We start from the raw sequence: 18,059 nt of genomic DNA, 5'->3' as shown, positions 1-18,059 counted from the left end.
AAGATTGAGGAAAGATGTCCAGGTTCGTAAGTACTTGCGTAACAGCTTCGTGAATTTGGCCCCAGGTCTTTTCTCACACGTTTCATGGAGGTAGCTGCCCACCACTTTGTACTCTCCTGTTCGTGTCTTTCACGTGTTCCAGTTTTCATCACCTAACACTTACTAAGTTTTTTTTATGATTGAGTAATTGCCCAAGCATAATTACCAAAGCCTAAAGAGATGAGCTAAGATTGTCCCGTCAATTTGTAATATGACGCTTTGAAACTCCTGGCGGTTTTGGCCTCCACCACCTTCTTATTTAACTTGCCTTAACTGTCTACCACTCTGCAAAAGTGAACCTTCTAATATTTTTTTCTGATAATTTGATTTCCTTGGCATGAATCTATGACCTACTGTCATTAAAGTTCCAGTAGTAAAGAATTCTTTTGTCGATTCCAATTACTATTTTGTATGTAGTGATCACGTCACCACTTTTTATTCTATTTTCTCGCTTTCGTATATTTAACACCTCTAGCTTTCCCTCGTAGCTCTTTCTTCTCAGATCACGAAGTCATTTAGTTGCAGGTCTTTGCACTTTTTTCTGAGTACTGATGTGTTTATTATTTGAGCCTGCAGGTTCGAGCTGTTAGCTCTTGGACTCTGCCTTTCTAACCGTCCGTTATCCATTATACTGTCCCTATCTACTACATCTCTCTCTCTCTCTCTCCGACTTCTTCTTTTGCTCACCAAACTCCAACACATTTTATTTCAACATTTTTACTCAGAATACTTTACACCTCACCATCATCACCACACGCTGCACCATATACACCACCATACTCCATCAATATCATCACAATCCACGACAACTATACTCTTCCACTCAACCATTACACTATATGACCGCACTCCGCCACCATAATCCACCATCACCATGCGCACTATTAAACACTATTAACACCTCTTACTACCATTATTATAACCCCCCCCCCACCACAGTCCACCACTACACTCAACCACCAGAGTCGAACACATACAGCCAATGTGTGGCGAATACTAGAACATGTAGTAGCACCCATATGGAATCCGCTCTTAATAAAACACAAACCCAAAACTTGATTAGGTGCATATGTTTTTTTTCTGCAACAAAGTTAGTATCTGATTTATTTGCTACGAGGACAGGTAATGGAACCAAACCTCACAACCAACGAGGAGAGGGGATATGATCACAACATACAAGATACTGTATAGAGGGGAATTGACAAGATAAAGAAGAACAGTTCCTTTAAATTCAGAGAAAGTGGAAAAAGAGAACATACAAGGAAAATGGAAACACAAATGAGTTTGTAAGAAATGTAAGACAATACTCGTACCTGTACAGGTGGTCAACAAGCGGAATGCACTGAAGGAAGCTGTGGTAACCATCGCCACAAAGAATTCGAATATCAGGAAAGTTAAATTACCCTGCAATAGATTACACAACACCAATAGACAGGACAAAAATATTTATAACCTTACATCCCCGTCTTCACTTATGCAGTATCACCTTCTGTGGTTGATTGTTCAATAAACCTTTGAACTATATGTTTAACACATCTCTAACCCTGTCCATGGAGGACAGAAGAAAATGTATATATGCTGGTTAGCATTGTAAATGTGTGGCCACGTCTGTGGTAGGGAAAAAAATAAATAAATACTGTTAGGTAGTCACTGTTAGGTAAGCACATAACCACTACCAACTGTTCATTTCCTTAATTAAGAAATTTACTGGAAAATACATTGGGGTAAGGAAGTTGGAAAACACTTATCGTGGAGAAAGAGTAGACCGTGTGATGATACACACACCGGTTGTATCTCCGAACTTCCTTGGTACAGAGCAGCGCTGAGATCACTGGAAGTGCTGGGAGTAAAGCCTCCTTGGTACTGGTCCTTGGACCACTTGTCGAGCAGGAAGTAGAACCTTCTGGGAAGTAAGCGACGCTAGTACTAGCAACAGAACCTCCCAGGTTCTGAGCAACGCTGGGACTGCTGGTAGAGCTGGGAGTGAAACCAAGATCTTCCCAAACCACAACGGTGGACCTCACAACCCGGATGACAAGTCCAACAACCACAACGGTGGAGCTCGAGATCCGGATGACAATCTTGAGGTTTCTTGAGGTTTATCTTGAGATAATATCGGGGCCTAACGTCCCCGCGGCTCAACCAGACCTCCTTTTTGTTACGCACCCCCAGAAAGCAGCCCGTAGCAGCTGTCTAACCCCCAGGTACCTATTTACTACTTCTAGGTAACAGGGGCATCAGGGTGAAAGAAACTCTGCTCCATTTGTTTCCGCCTCCGCCGAGGATCGAACCCGGAAACTGAGGACTACGAATCCGAAGCGCTGTCCACTCAGCTGTCATGGCCCTAGACAAGCCCAACAGCCACAACTGGGAAGAGGAGCGCCACACACACACACCCATGAACACAACAACATTTTCCAAACACGTTAACGAACCCTCGAAAGGAATAGAGAAAACACATGACGTCACCTGTCAGGTGACTTGGAACACTCTGATAGTGAAGTCAGCTGTGCCAATAGATATAGTGAAAAGGAATGGTGAGGTAGAGGGTGAGAGGCCCAGGGAAGAGAGGGGAAGGAGAGGACTGAAAAAGATACAAAACATAAAATAAAAGTAGGAAATAGCTATGAAGATAAAATTGAAGCAAGGGGTAAGGTAGGAAAAAAAGAGCAAGGGAAGTGGGTTAGAAAATGTGTTTGTGTAACAAGGAATGATTGGACATTGGAAATAAAAAGTAGAAAGTGAGTGAGAGGAGAGAAAGATACGATCGTTGATACCCATTTTTATCAGTCAGTTCCATAACATATCACTACTGCTACCACTACCACCATCACTACCACCACCACTACAACTACCACCATCACCACTACCAGCACAGCCACCACCGTGGGTGTCACCTGGGATCTTGTGGGTCCCGGTGGGTACCGTGGGTGTCACCTGGGTACTTGTGGGTCCCGGTGGGTACCGTGGGTGTCACCTGGGATCGTGTGGGTCCCGGTGGGTACCGTGGGTGTCACCTGGGTACTTGTGGGTCCCGGTGTGTACCGTGGGTGTCACCTGGGATCTTGTGGGGTCCCGGTGGGTACCGTGGGTGTCACCTGGGATCGTGTGGGTCCCGGTGGGTACCGTGGGTGTCACCTGGGTACTTGTGGGTCCCGGTGGGTACCGTGGGTGTCACCTGGGTACTTGTGGGTCCCGGTGTGTACCGTGGGTGTCACCTGGGATCGTGTGGGTCCCGGTGGGTACCGTGGGTGTCACCTGGGATCGTGTGGGTCCCGGTGGGTACCGTGGGTGTCACCTGGGTACTTGTGGGTCCCAGTGGGTGTCACCTGGGTACCTGTGGGTCCCGGTGGGTACCGTGGGTGTCACCTGGGTACCTGTGGGTCCCGGTGGGTACCGTGGGTGTCACCTGGGTACCTGTGGGTCCCGGTGGGTACCGTTGGTGTCACCTGGGATCTTGTGGGTCGCGGTGGGTACCGTAGGTGTCACCTGGGATCTTGTGGGTCCCGGTGGGTACCGTGGGTGTCACCTGGGATCTTGTGGGTCCCGGTGGGTACCGTGGGTGTCACCTGGGTACTTGTGGGTCCCGGTGGGTACCGTGGGTGTCACCTGGGATCGTGTGGGTCCCGGTGGGTACCGTGGGTGTTACCTGGGTACTTGTGGGTACTCGGGTGAAGGAGCTCCTGTCTTCTTGATAACCTTCTGACACTCAATTCAATTTGGTCAATCAACTAGTCAGTCAACTAATCAATCTATTAACCATTCAGACATCCAGAGAGCTTCCCAATCAGCCAGCTGTCGGTTCATTCATCCATCTTATCACGTCGGCGAGTCAGTGAGTGGTACCCCTAGAGTTCTAATCAATACACCGTACATAGAGCGTCTCGGCCATAACAGTAACTACCTGTTGCTTGCAACTGGTTGACTGGTAGCCTGGCCCTAGCGTGTCGTGCAACAACAGCAACAACAATAATAACCTTTATTCAAACGTATTTTTGAGGGGGGGGGGGAGTGGAGTGGGTGTTGTATACTGCTGTGGTTTCAATGTCGGGCGTTACTTCAGTGTTTCCCTCTCCTTCCTTTATGGCACTAATCCTTTCACATCGCTTTGTTAATTCCTACCTCAATATCTCACAGGAAAACATTCCTATATAATATGCACTTTACCGTTCAACAACAAGTTGATGTAGCAAATTAAAAGAAAACAGATACGTTTCTTGATGATGAAGTTGAACCTAACAAAATTTAAGCCAAAAAGTTTTTATAATGATTCAAATGTTTTGCACGTGGAAAAAAGTAGGCTCCAATTTGAGACTGATTTACAAATCCAGACCAAATCCAGATCCAAACAGAATTCTACCTAATTTTTCAATATTGTTGTAATAATGAAAGTCCAGTCCAGGATCAAATTCTTTTCTCAAACCTTCATCACTGCACTGTGGAGTTTTTTATTTGTTCGGTCTGGACGTGTACGCCAATCTCAAATTGGAGCCTACTTTTTCCACGTGCAAAAACTTTGAATGAAACTTTGCATAGCCATGTGACACCGTACAAGGACGAAAGAAATAAAACAGGAAATAACTAAGCATCCGCAACTAATGATCAAAGAGTTTAGAGCATCAACAGGAATTAGGTCAAGTAATGTCACCTCTACCGAGAATACTTGTCCAGTAAGCCTCATACAGAGACTTTTTGTTGACATAAATCAATCAAATAAATATCAAGAAAGTGCAGTTCATTGCGAATATTCACAATACGCGCGTGCGTGTGTGTTTGTGTGTGTGTGTGTGTGTGTGTGTGTGTGTGTGTGTGTGTGTGTGTGTGTGTGTGTGTGTGTGTGTGTGTGTGTGTGTGTGTGTGTGTGTGTGTGTGTTTGCGTGAGCGTGTGTGTATTCACCTAGCTGTGTTTTGCGGGGGTTGAGTTTTGCTCTTTCGGCCCGCCTCTCAACTGTCAATCAACTGTTTACTACTTATTTTTTTCCCCACACCACACACACACACCCCAGGAAGCAGCCCGTGACAGCTGACTAACTCCCAGGTACCTATTTACTGAAGGGTAACAGGAGCATTCAGGGTGAAAGAAACTTTGCCCATTTGTTTCTGCCTGGTGCGGGAATCGAACCCGCGCCACAGAATTACTAGTCCTGCGCGCTATCCACCAGGCTACCAGGCCCCAGTGTGTGCGTGCGTGTGTGTGTGTGTGTGTGGCTTTGATGTTGAAAAATCATCTCTATCATACACGAAAATATACATGAAATAAACTCACTGAAGCAGAATATATTTTGGCGTGTTAGAATATGTCCATATACATGTATTAGAAAGTAGCATGCAAAGATATATGTACGTGTACATACATCAGTAACTAGCATGTAACCATATATGTACATGTATACATGTCGGCAAGTAGCATGCAAATTTATATGTATCAATAAGTAATATAACACGGTATACATTATTTACCGTATAACCATATGCAAATTATCCAATAAATACACAAATATCCCGTACTGAAGCGAACTGAAAAGCAATTACGTACTCTTTATTCACCCCAACGAAGCATACACTATTCACACATCTGCATACGTTTGAAGTATACTGATATATACATCATATATATACATATGCAGCTTACATACGCCCCTTCTCCCTATCCCCCTCCCACAAACACATACACCCCAACACAGACACGCGACACACACACACACACACACACACACACACACACACACACACACACACACACACACACACACACTACCACAAAACACACGCCCCCCCCCCCCCACACACACACACACACAACCACAAAACACATACACACTACCACAACACACACGCCACACACACACACTCTAAAACACATACACACACGCCACACACACACACACACTCTAAAACACATACACACACGCCACACACACACATACTCTAGAACACATACACACACGCCACACACAGTAGCACACAGACATACACACCACACAAATACGAAAAACTACGTCCTGCAATAAATTCATGTCAGAGAATACATAATAATTATACACATCTATACGCTTGCTGCCGGCATATAATTATACACCGTAGCGAAATATATCTTTCGCAAAAATAAAGCACCCAGCCAACCGAGGAACGAAGGCCGCCACCCGGAACAATCAGGACAAAAAAATAATAATGAGATTTATATCAGATTTGGGAAGCGATTAGCTTGTTCTATGGAGCAGAAAACGTCAAAAAAAATCAAAAGTGGATGACGGTTCATAGCGCTTGTGTGGCTTGGTCGACTGGACCTGCTCAACCTGTCGATCACACGACCACTTTGGTGCTTGGTCGACCAGCTGGATTTCGTTTCTGTTCATTTACTGTTTGGTCGATCACTCTTTAATGACTGGTTGTGCTAGTCGCTGATAGGCAGCTAACTCACCTCCTCCTCTCGCCTAATATACCGTATTTTTAGGGAATCGACCAATCCGTTGAAAATGCGGTGCACTAGTATAAATAAAGCATTCAAAGATTGACACTTTCTATGCATCAGCCTCGACAGGTTGGTACTTAGGCTTCTGGTTAGGCGAAACAGTTGCATTTTTCACGGAGTGACAAATGGAGATAACTGGCTGAGCTAACTAGTATAATGAGCTGGAAGCCAGTTGGGTTTATTGTGGTTTCCTTTGGCCAACAACTGATCATTCCCCGGAGATGATGTCAACAGTTGCTTAACTCCAGGGTACTTACTGCTAGGTGAACAGATGCATTAGGTGAAAGGGAACGTCCCGTAACTTATCGTCCTGTGTTGGAATAGAACCGGGGCCATTCAGTTGTGAGCAGACTGCCCTGATCACTTCGCTACATATACACAAACATAATAATACACACACTCAGCGTAGAGTCCGCATCTAGTCACGCACAAGACTAAATTGGAGAAGGTTCAAAGATATGTCACTAGAATAGGACTCGAGCTGAAGGGTATAAGCTACGGGGAGAGAGACAATGGGAACTAACCCTCATGTCGCTGGAAGACAGAAGGGTTATTGGAGACATGACCACCACATACGAAATTCTCAGAGGAATTGGTAGTGTAGATAAAGATCGTTTAATTAACACAGGGGATTCACACATAAGGGGACACAGGTGGAAATTGAGTACCCAGATGAGCCAAGGAGACATTAGAAAGACCTTTTTTAGTATCAGAGTTGTTAACAAATAGAATGCACTAGGCAGTGATGTGGTGGACACAGAGTCCATACACAGTTTCAAATGTAGATATGATAAAGGCCAATAGGCTCAGGAATCTGTATACCAGTTGACTGACGGCTGAGAACCGTAGCCAAGGAGCTGAATCTCAAGCACAAATAGGCGAGTTCACCTACACCAACAGTTCACATGAACTGAACATCACGACACCAACAAAGCACATAAGAGAGATGATCAAGTTCCTTGGACATCCCCTCTCTTCTACCTATTGTTCCAAAGTGAGTAACTTTAAGTAGATCTTACCAAGTGTGAGGAACTGTTGACCGACGAAGTAACAGGAACTGTAGGTCCATTTCGAATGTAAAGTATTGCCTGAAACAGTGATGAAAAACCTGCATTTAAACAACTAGTTCAGTCATATCGTCCATATCACCCGTCAGTCCAATTGTTCACTTTTCAATAGTCATTTTGCAAATGAAAAAGAAGTTAAAAAGTTCAATGTAATTAATTAAATTTTCACCGGAAAAAATCACTGATTGAATCGTGAAGTTTAATCATTTTGATTAAACCATTCTCAAACATGGGAGTAATCGAAGTTGTCTTGGTTGTTAGTGCAGTAGTTGTGTGTGTGTGATGGTTGTTTAGTCAAGTGGTCCTTCTGTGACTTGTACCACTGTTTAAACCGAAGGGTTCGCTTCAGGTGTAGTGGTTATTTCTTTAATTAGGATGACTGAGCATTATGTTGAAAAGAGGCAGTTTAGTTTGTGTGAAGGTTCTGTTCTGTTTACAGCAATGCAATTGTTTGGGGAGAAGGGGACGATTTCGTTGATATGTAACGGGTTTAATGTGATTAAGCGCGGTGACTGTTCAAACAGAACAGTTATGTTTCTGTAGCTAGGCTCTATATGTAGGATGATTCTCTTCCAGGGGCCTGGTTATGTTACAGGAGGCAAGTTCTGTGTTGAAATGAGAAGTCACGATTAAAATTACATTGTTCTTCAGTATAATTCCGAGCCTTATTATCCTTATTATCTTCTTATGTCAGAAGACACTTCAGATAAGCCAGCGGACACCAGTCTACCGAGCGTCTGTTGAACACAGCATGGTGCGAGAAACCTCAACCCTATAAGGTCATTGGGTAACTTGAAGGACTTGTTTAAGGGGCAACGGTTCGAGGCATTAATAAACTGTAGTCACCAGGGATCTGGTATCGTGGTGGATGTAAGTGTAATCTCCCAGAAGCCCCGGAGGCCCTTCAATATGTGTGGGGATGATTGCAACTGCAAAATTGAGCCTCTAATAACATTTGCATTGTAAACTATGTTTCTCAATGAGTCACATGAAAGAAGATGATGCTCAGTCAAAATAATCTTCAGCTCCTCTACTGTTACAAAGTTAGAAGTAAAAACAGGATGATTACAAACCATAATCGAACCATACCATCGCGCAGACAGGCAACTAAGAGACCGTGGTATAAGATCTAGCGTGTCAAAGCCATAATAGAATAAATTTATAATTGCAATAAGATATGAAGAGTTTTATATCATGAATGTTTAAACTGGGGAATGTCAGAACAATGACGACACCTTTTCAGCACTTATTCCCCCCATTATAATCGGAAATTGTTACTCACTAAAAGCTGAACAAAATTACTAAGACCAAATACAAAGAATATTCACTAGCAAAACGCATTCAATCGTGAACACCTAAAACCAGAACCATTACTCTCCTGGGTGCAAGGGATATTATATATATATATATATATATATATATATATATATATATATATATATATATATATATATATATATATATATATATATATATATATATATATATATATATATATTATTAAATATGACCGAAAAAGTAAGATTAATAATTCTATCACGAATTTTCTCAATCTTTCGTACATTTCTTTTCACTGTTGGAGGTAATTCAAAAATCAATTCTCCAAAATTCATTTTTATTTCTAGTCTGACGCGACACGAGCGCGTTTCGTAAAACTTATTACATTTTCAAAGACTTTAGTTTACAAATACACAACTGAATAGAACTTACACATCTCCGATTTTGTTTATATCTACATTAGAGTGAGGTGGATGGGGTGAGGTGGCATTAATAGGGTCTTAATTTCATCAACACAAGACAGAACAAGAGGTGGCATTAATAGGGTATTAATTTCATCAACACAAGACAGAACACGAAACAATGGGTATTGAAATGGAAGTGATTGTAGAAAGCCTATTGGTCCATATTTCTTGATGCTTCTATATTGGAGCGGAGTCTTGAGGTGGGTAGAATATAGTTGTGCATTAATTGGCTGTTGATTGCTGGTGTTGACTTCTTAATGTGTAGTGCCTCGCAAACGTCAAGCCGACCTGCTATCGCTGTATCTATCGATGATTTCTGTGTTGTTTACTAGGATTTCTCTGGCGATGGTTTGGTAGTGGGAAGAGACACAACCAAAACCATCGCCAGAGAAATCCTAGTAAACAACACAGAAATCATCGATAGATACAGCGATAGCAGGCGGCTTGACGTTTGCGAGGCACTACACATTAAGAAGTCAACACCAGCAATCAACAGCCAATTAATGCACAACTATATTCTACCCACCTCAAGACTCTGCTCCAATATAGAAGCATCAAGAAATATGGACCAATAGGCTTTCTACAATCACTTCCATTTCAATACCCATTGTTTCGTGTTCTGTCTTGTGTTGATGAAATTAATACCCTATTAATGCCACCTCTTGTTCTGTCTTGTGTTGATGAAAGTAATACCCTATTAATGCCACCTCACCCCATCCACCTCACTCAAATGTAGATATAAACAAAATCGGAGATGTGTAAGTTCTATTCAGTTGTGTATTTGTAAACTAAAGTCTTTGAAAATGTAATAAGTTTTACGAAACGCGCTCGTGTCGCGTCAGACTAGAAATAAAAATGAATTTTGGAGAATTGATTTTTGAATTACCTCCAACAGTGAAAAGAAATGTACGAAAGATTGAGAAAATTCGAGTTAGAATTATTAATCTTACTTTTTCGGTCATATTTAATAATATATGTCTACAGGAAAGACTGCTACCAAAATATACTAATATATATATATATATATATATATATATATATATATATATATATATATATATATATATATATATATATATATATATATATGTGTGTGTGTGTGTGTGTGAGTGTGTACTTACCTAGTTGTGTTTGCAGGGGTTGAGCTCTGGCTCTTTGGTCCCGCCTCTCAACTGTGTGTGTGTGTATATTATTATTATTATTATTATTATTAATATATATATATATATATATATATATATATATATATATATATATATATATATATATATATATATATATATATATATATATATATATATATATACACACACCCAGAAAGCACAAGAGAGACAGGCTCCAAAACTGTACACGCATATCATGAAAACAGGTTATCGTGCTTCATGAAAACCGAACGCATGGTACAACGTGGCAAATAAGTCCCCCATGAATTTGCCAAATATATAATTTTGTAATTCTCCGCCTTTCATATATGAGGAATTACCAACCGATCGATATCTTCACGAGGAATCACGACACGTTCCTTCAAACTGTTCCTTATCAGCTGAGTGTGATGCCTAAGTTGAAATGGAATCAGTAAGCGCCAATAATCTGACTGATCAGATCTTCAACCAGAATTCCTCATCAGAGACGAATCTTGGAGGCAATAAGCTCCAAAATCGCTACAAGATGGAGCCAAGGAGAGGTAATCCTGTTGTTGGGTAAGGAAGATGGTTCTGAGGTGGATGGGATATTTTTAGAGTGATGCTGGTTCTCTATTATGACTCTTGGATGGTTCTCATTAACTGGCATGATTCTAGGATGGTTCTACCTAACAGACAGAACTTGAATGGTTCTGCGTAGCTGAGACGACTCAATGATGGTTCAGCAACTGGTCACTCAGGGCTTCACCAGCCTGACACAAGATAGTTCATATTTAAGTGAAGCGATTATAAAGGATTTTTTTAGGAGCAAAAAATGTTCCACGACTGACTTATCGCAAGATGTACCTATGATCCAATAATCAGGACGTACAGTGGGATCGAACTCGCATCCCTGGCGTTCAGGGTTGTGCCTGGGAAATCCAGGGACGGAGGTTCGATTCCATAGTACTGCACCAGTGTTTTACATTACCTCATTTGTCCTACCTGCCAAGCACTTACTGCAATCAACCATTTATATAAAAGTTATACACACAGATGTAAATATAATTCATGAATGCAGAGCAGGCTTAGCATTTACATAATATAATGAACTTATCTAGAATTATACAGTTTTAAGAGGCGTATAAGTTAACGTTTTGTTTGCATTTTGTACTAATTTGTATGTTTCCAAAAACGGTACTAATTTATCTATACTACTCTGTTTGTCTGTTGTACCGTGTTTGTGAAGTAGGGAGTGAAAACACAAGGCTTTCGTTGTGATACACAGCTGTCAACACTAGCAGAGAGGTGGTGTATGTTACGGAGTATACTGACCATAAAGGCAGACTCACCTATTTTTGCTTGCGGGGGTTGAGCTTTGGCTCTTTGGTCCCGCCTCTCAACTGTCAATCAACTGGTGTACAGATTCCTGAGCCTACTGGGCTCTATCATATCTACATTTAAAACTGTGTATGGAGTCAGCCTCCACCACATCACTGCCTAATGCATTCCATCCGTTAACTACTCTGACACTGAAAAAGTTCCTTCTAACGTCTCTGTGGCTCATGTGGGTACTCAGTTTCCACCTGTGTCCCCTTGTTCGCGTCCCACCAGTGTTGAATAGTTTATCCTTGTTTACCCGGTCGATTCCTCTGAGGATTTTGTAGGTTGTGATCATGTCTCCCCTTACTCTTCTGTCTTCCAGTGTCGTAAGGTGCATTTCCCGCAGCCTTTCCTCGTAACTCATGCCTCTTAGTTCTGGGAATAGTCTAGTGGCATACTTTTGGACTTTTTCCAGCTTCGTTTTGTGCTTGACAAGGTACGGGCTCCATGCTGGGGCCGCATACTCCAAAATTGGTCTTACATATGTGGTGTACAAGATTCTGAATGATTCCTTACACAGGTTCCTGAACGCTGTTCTGATGTTAGCCAGCCTCGCATATGCCGCAGACGTTATTCTCTTTATGTGGGCTTCAGGAGACAGGTTTGGTGTGATATCAACTCCTAGATCTTTCTCTCTGTTCGTTTCATTAAGTACTTCATCTCCTATTCTGTATCCTGTGTCTGGCCTCCTATTTCCACTGCCTAGTTTCATTACTTTGCATTTACTCGGGTTGAACTTCAACAGCCATTTGTTGGACCATTCACTCAGTCTGTCTAGGTCATCTTGTAGCCTCCTATTATCGTCCTCAGTTTCAATCCTCCTCATAATTTTTGCATCATCGGCAAACATTGAGAGGAACGAATCTATACCCTCTGGAAGATCATTTACATATATCAGAAACAGTATAGGTCCAAGGACTGACCCCTGCGGGACTCCACTCGTAACGTCTCGCCAATCTGAGACCTCACCCCTCACACTGACTCATTGTCTCCTGTTACTTAGGTACTCCTGTATCCAACGGAGTACCTTCCCTTTCACTCCAGCCTGCGTCTCCAGTTTTTTCACTAGCCTCTTGTGTGGCACTGTATCAAAGGCTTTCTGACAATCCAAAAATATGCAGTCTGCCCACCCTTTTCTTTCTTGCCTTATTTTTGTTGCCTGGTCGTAGAATTCAAGTAACCCTGTGAGGCAGGACCTGCCATCCCTGAATCCATGTTGATGCTGTGTTACAAAGTTCTTTCGCTCCAGATGCTCCACTAGCTTTCTTCGCACAATCTTCTCCATCATCTTGCATGGTATGCAGGTTAGGGACACTGGCCTGTAATTCAGTGCCTCCTGTCTATCCCCTTTCTTGTATATCGGGACTACGTTAGCTGCTTTCCAAATTTCTGGCAGTTTCCCTGTTGCCAGTGATTTGTTATACACTATGGAGAGCGGGAGGCACAGTTCTTCTGCTCCTTCCTTTAGTATCCAAGGGGAGATTCCATCTGGGCCTATAGCCTTTGTCACATCCAACTCTAGTAAACACTTCCTTACTTCCCCGCTGGTAATCTCAAACTCTTCCAGTGGTTCCTGGTTAGCTATTCCCTCTCTTATCTCTGGGATTTCTCCTTGCTCTAAGGTGAAGACCTCTTGGAATTTCTTATTCAGTTCCTCACACACTTCCTTGTCGTTTGTAGTGAATCCTTCTGCCCCTATCCTTAATTTCATAACCTGTTCCTTTACTGTTGTTTTTCTCCTGATGTGGCTATGCAGCAATTTAGGCTGAGTCTTTGCCTTGCTTGCGATGTCATTTTCGTATTGTCTTTCTGCCTCTCTTCTCATCCTGACATATTCATTCCTGGCATTCTGGTATCTTTCTGCTCTCCAGTGTCCTGTTATTCCTATAGTTTCTCCATGCCCTTTTACTTTGCTGCTTAGCTAGTCTACATCTCTGATTAAACCATGGGTTTCTCATCTTCATTTCACTGTTTTCCTTTTGGACCGGGACAAACTTGTTTGCTGCGTCCTTGCATTTTTGCGTGATGTAGTCCATCATATCTTGGGCCGTCTTTTCCCTGAGCTCTGTTTCCCATGCTATATCTGTTAGGAATTTTCTTATCCCCTCATAGTTTCCCTTTCTGTATGCTAACCTTTTGGTTTCGGTATCCCTCCTCGAGTTCAATAACCCTTCTTCAATCAGGTACTCAAACACCAATACACTGTGGTCGCTCATTCCTACTGGGGCCTCAAAACTGATTTCTCTTATGTCAGAGTCGTTCAGGGTGAAGACCAGGTCGAGTCTCGCTGGTTCGTCATTTCCTCTCATCCTTGTGGGTTCTCTGACATGCTGGGTTTAGAAGTTTCTAGTCGCCACCTCCAGTAGTTTGGCTCTCCACGTATCCTCGCCTCCATGCGGTTCCTTGTTCTCCCAATCAATCCTGCCGTGATTGAAGTCCCCCATGATGAGCAGGTGGGATCTATTTCTACAGGCAGCAGAGGCTGCCCTCTCAATTATAGTGTTAACTGCCATGTTGTTGTTTTCGTACTCTTGACTGGGTCTTCAGTCATTTGGTGGAGGGTTATATATTACTGCTACTACTATCCTTGGTCCTCCCATTGTCATGGTGCCTGCTATGTAGTCTCTGAAACCCTCACAGCCCGTACTGTGTGTGTGTGTATTCACCTAGCTGTGTTTACGGGGGTTGAGCTCTGTCTCTTTGGTCCTGCCTCTTAACGGTCAATCAACTGGTATACATATTCCTGAGCCTACTGGGCTCTATCATATCTACATTTGAAACTGTGTATGGAGTCTGCCTCCACCACATCACTACCTAATGCATTACATGTTAACTACTCTGACACTGAAAATGTTCTTTCTTACATCCCTGTGGCTCATTTGGATACTCAGTTTCCACCTGTCACCTTGTTCGTGTACCACCCGTGTTAAACAGTTATCTTTCTCAACCCTGTCAATTTCTCTGAGAATTTTGTAGGTAGTGATCATGTCTCCTCTAACTCTTCTGTCTTCCAGTGTCGTGATGTTCACTTCCAGTAATCTTTCCTCATAGCTCATTCCTCTCAGCTCGAAGACTAGCCTGGTGGCATACCACTGACCTTTTCTAACTTCGTTTTGTGTTTGATTAGATGTGGACTCCAAGCTGTAGTCGCATATTCCAGTATTGGTCTGACATATGAGGTATACAAGGTTCTGAATGATTCCTTATACAAGCGTCTGACGGCAGTTCTTATGTTCGCCAGCCTTGCATACGCCGCAGATGTTGTCCTTTTGATGTGGGCTTCAGGAGACAGGTCTGGTGTGATATCAACCCCCAGATCTTTCTCTCGTCCTGACTCCTGAAGGATTTCCTCTCCCAGCTGGTAAATTGTGTTTGACCTCCTGCTCCCTATGCCGAGCTTCATCACTTTGCACTTGCACGAGTTTACCAAAGTCTAGTAGCCATTTGTTGTCCTCTTGCAGTCCTCCTCTGTCCTAATCCTTCTCATAGTTTTAGCATCATCAGAAAACATTGAGAGGAATGAGTCTATACCTTCTGGGAGACCATGTGTGTGCGAATTTGCTATTTTTGTCTGCAGAATCTAGCTAATAGGTCTTGGACCTCGCCTTTCTAACCAATCTATTTTTCCTCTATTATATCTACTACATACATTTCTAACACACGCACACGCACACACACACACACACACACACACACACACACACACACACACACACACACACACACACACACACACACACACACACACGCACACACACGCACACACACACACGCACGCACGCACACACACACACACACACACACACACACACACACACACACACACACACACACACACACACACACATCCCCAGGAAGCAGCCCGTAGCAGATGTCTAACTCCCAGGTAGTTAGACATAAATAACTCCCTATTTATTGCTAGGTGAACTACGATCCCCGAGCACTGTTAACTCAGCCGCGAAGCCCCCTTGTACTCACCTAGTTGTGCTTGCGAGGGCTGAGCTTTGGCTCTTTGATCTATTTTCTAGACTGGCAATCAACTGGTGTATAGATTCCTGAGCCTACTGGGCTCCATCATATCTACATTTGAAACTGTGTATGGAGTCAGCCTTTCCAGCTATCGGTTGTTTACAGCAATGACTCCTGTCCCATTTCCCTATCATACCTAGTTTTAAAAGTATGAATAGTATTTGCTTCCACAACCTGTTCCCCAAGTGCATTCCATTTTTCTACTACTCTCACGCTAAAAGAAAACTTCCTAACATCTCTGTGACTCATCTGAGTTTCCAGTTTCCACCCATGTCCCCTCGTTCTGTTATTATTACGTGTGAACATTTCATCTATTTCCACTTTGTCAATTCCCCTGAGTATTTTATATGTCCCTATCATATCTCCTCTCTCCCTTCTTTTCTCTAGTGTCGTAAGGTTCAGTTCCCTCAGCCGCTCTTCATATCCCATCCCTCGTAACTCTGGGACAAGCCTCGTCGCAAACCTCTTAACCTTCTCCAGTTTCTTTATGTGTTTCTTCAGGTGGGGGCTCCATGATGGCGCGGCATACTCTAAGACGGGTCTCACGTAGGCAGTGTAAAGCGCCCTAAAAGCTTCCTCATTTAGGTTTCTGAATGAAGTTCTAATTTTCGCCAGTGTAGAGTACGCTGCTGTCGTTATCCTATTTATATGTGCCTCAGGAGTTAGATTAGGTGTCACATCCACTCCCAGGTATCTTTCTCGAATCGTTACAGGTAGGCTGTTCCCCTTCATTGTGTACTGTCCCTTTGGTCTTCTGTCACCTGATCCCATTTCCATAACTTTACATTTACTGGTGTTAAACTCCAGTAGCCATTTCCCTGACCATCTCTGCAGCCTGTTTAAGTCCTCTTGGAGGATCCTACAATCCTCGTCTGTCACAACTCTTCTCATTAATTTTGCGTCATCTGCAAACATTGACATGTATGATTCCACTCCTGTAAACATATCATTTACGTAAATTAGAAAGAGGATTGGTCCCAGCACCGATCCTTGAGGTACTCCACTTGTTACTGTTCGCCAGTCCGACTTTTCGTCCCTTACCATTACCCTCTGGCTCCTTCCTGTTAGGTAGTTCTTCACCCATACTAGGGCCTTTCCGCTTACTCCTGCCTGCCTCTCAAGTTTGTATAGCAGTCTCATGTGCAGTACCGTATCAAAGGCCTTTTGGCAGTCAAGAAATATGCAGTCTGCCCAGCCTTCTCTGTCCTGCCTTATCTTTGTTACTTTATCATAGAATTCTAAAAGGTTTGTTAGGCATGATTTCCCTGTCCAGAACCCATGTTGGTGCTTGTTTACAAACCCAATGCTCTCCAGGTGCTCAACAAGTCTTAGCCTAATTATTCTTTCAAGTATTTTGCAGGGGATGCTTGTCAGTGATACGGGTCTGTAGTTAAGTGCCTCCTCCCTATCACCTTTTTTGAAAATCGGTACGACATTTGCCTCCTTCCAGCAACTGGGCAATTCTCCCGACATAAGTGACTCATTAAAGATCATTGCCAGAGGCACGCTGAGAGCCTGCGCTGCCTCTTTAAGTATCCACGGTGATACTTTGTCTGGTCCAACAGCTTTATTTGCATCCAGTGTTGTCAACTGTTTCATTACATCCTCTGCTGTCACCTCTATATCTGATAGTATTTCATCTTGGGTAATCTCTTCTAACAATGGGAGCTGCTCAGGCTCGGTTGTGAACACTCCATGGAATTTTGCATTCAGTACCTCGCAGATTTCCTTGTCGCTTTCTGTATATGCCCCTTCTGTTTTCCTCAGTCATGTCATTTGGTCATTTACCGACATCTTCCTTCTTATATGGCTATGTAGTAATTTTGGTTGCTTTTTCGCTTTGACTGCAATATCCTTCTCATAATTTCTTTCCGACACTCGTCTTATGTTAATGTAATCATTCCTAGCTCTGTTACATCTAATCCTGTTGTCCTCTGTCCTTTGTCTTCTGTACTTCCTCCACTCCCTCCTGCTTCTCACCTTTGCTTCCTGACACTGTCTATTAAACCATGGGTTATTATATTCCCTCCTGCTTTTTTCCTTTATTGTTGGAATAAATCTATCTTCAGCCTCCTTGCATTTCAATATGACTTGGTTCATCATACCTTGCACTGTTTTTCCTCCAAGTTCTTCCTCCCACTGCACTTCTCCCAGGTAGTCCCTTATCCTTCTGTAGTCCCCATTTCTGTAATCAAGTCTTCTTTCC

This window comes from Procambarus clarkii, chromosome 24, assembly GCF_040958095.1.
Source record: "Procambarus clarkii isolate CNS0578487 chromosome 24, FALCON_Pclarkii_2.0, whole genome shotgun sequence".
Classification (NCBI taxonomy): Eukaryota; Metazoa; Arthropoda; class Malacostraca; order Decapoda; family Cambaridae; genus Procambarus; species Procambarus clarkii.
This window is presented reverse-complemented; position numbering follows the sequence as displayed.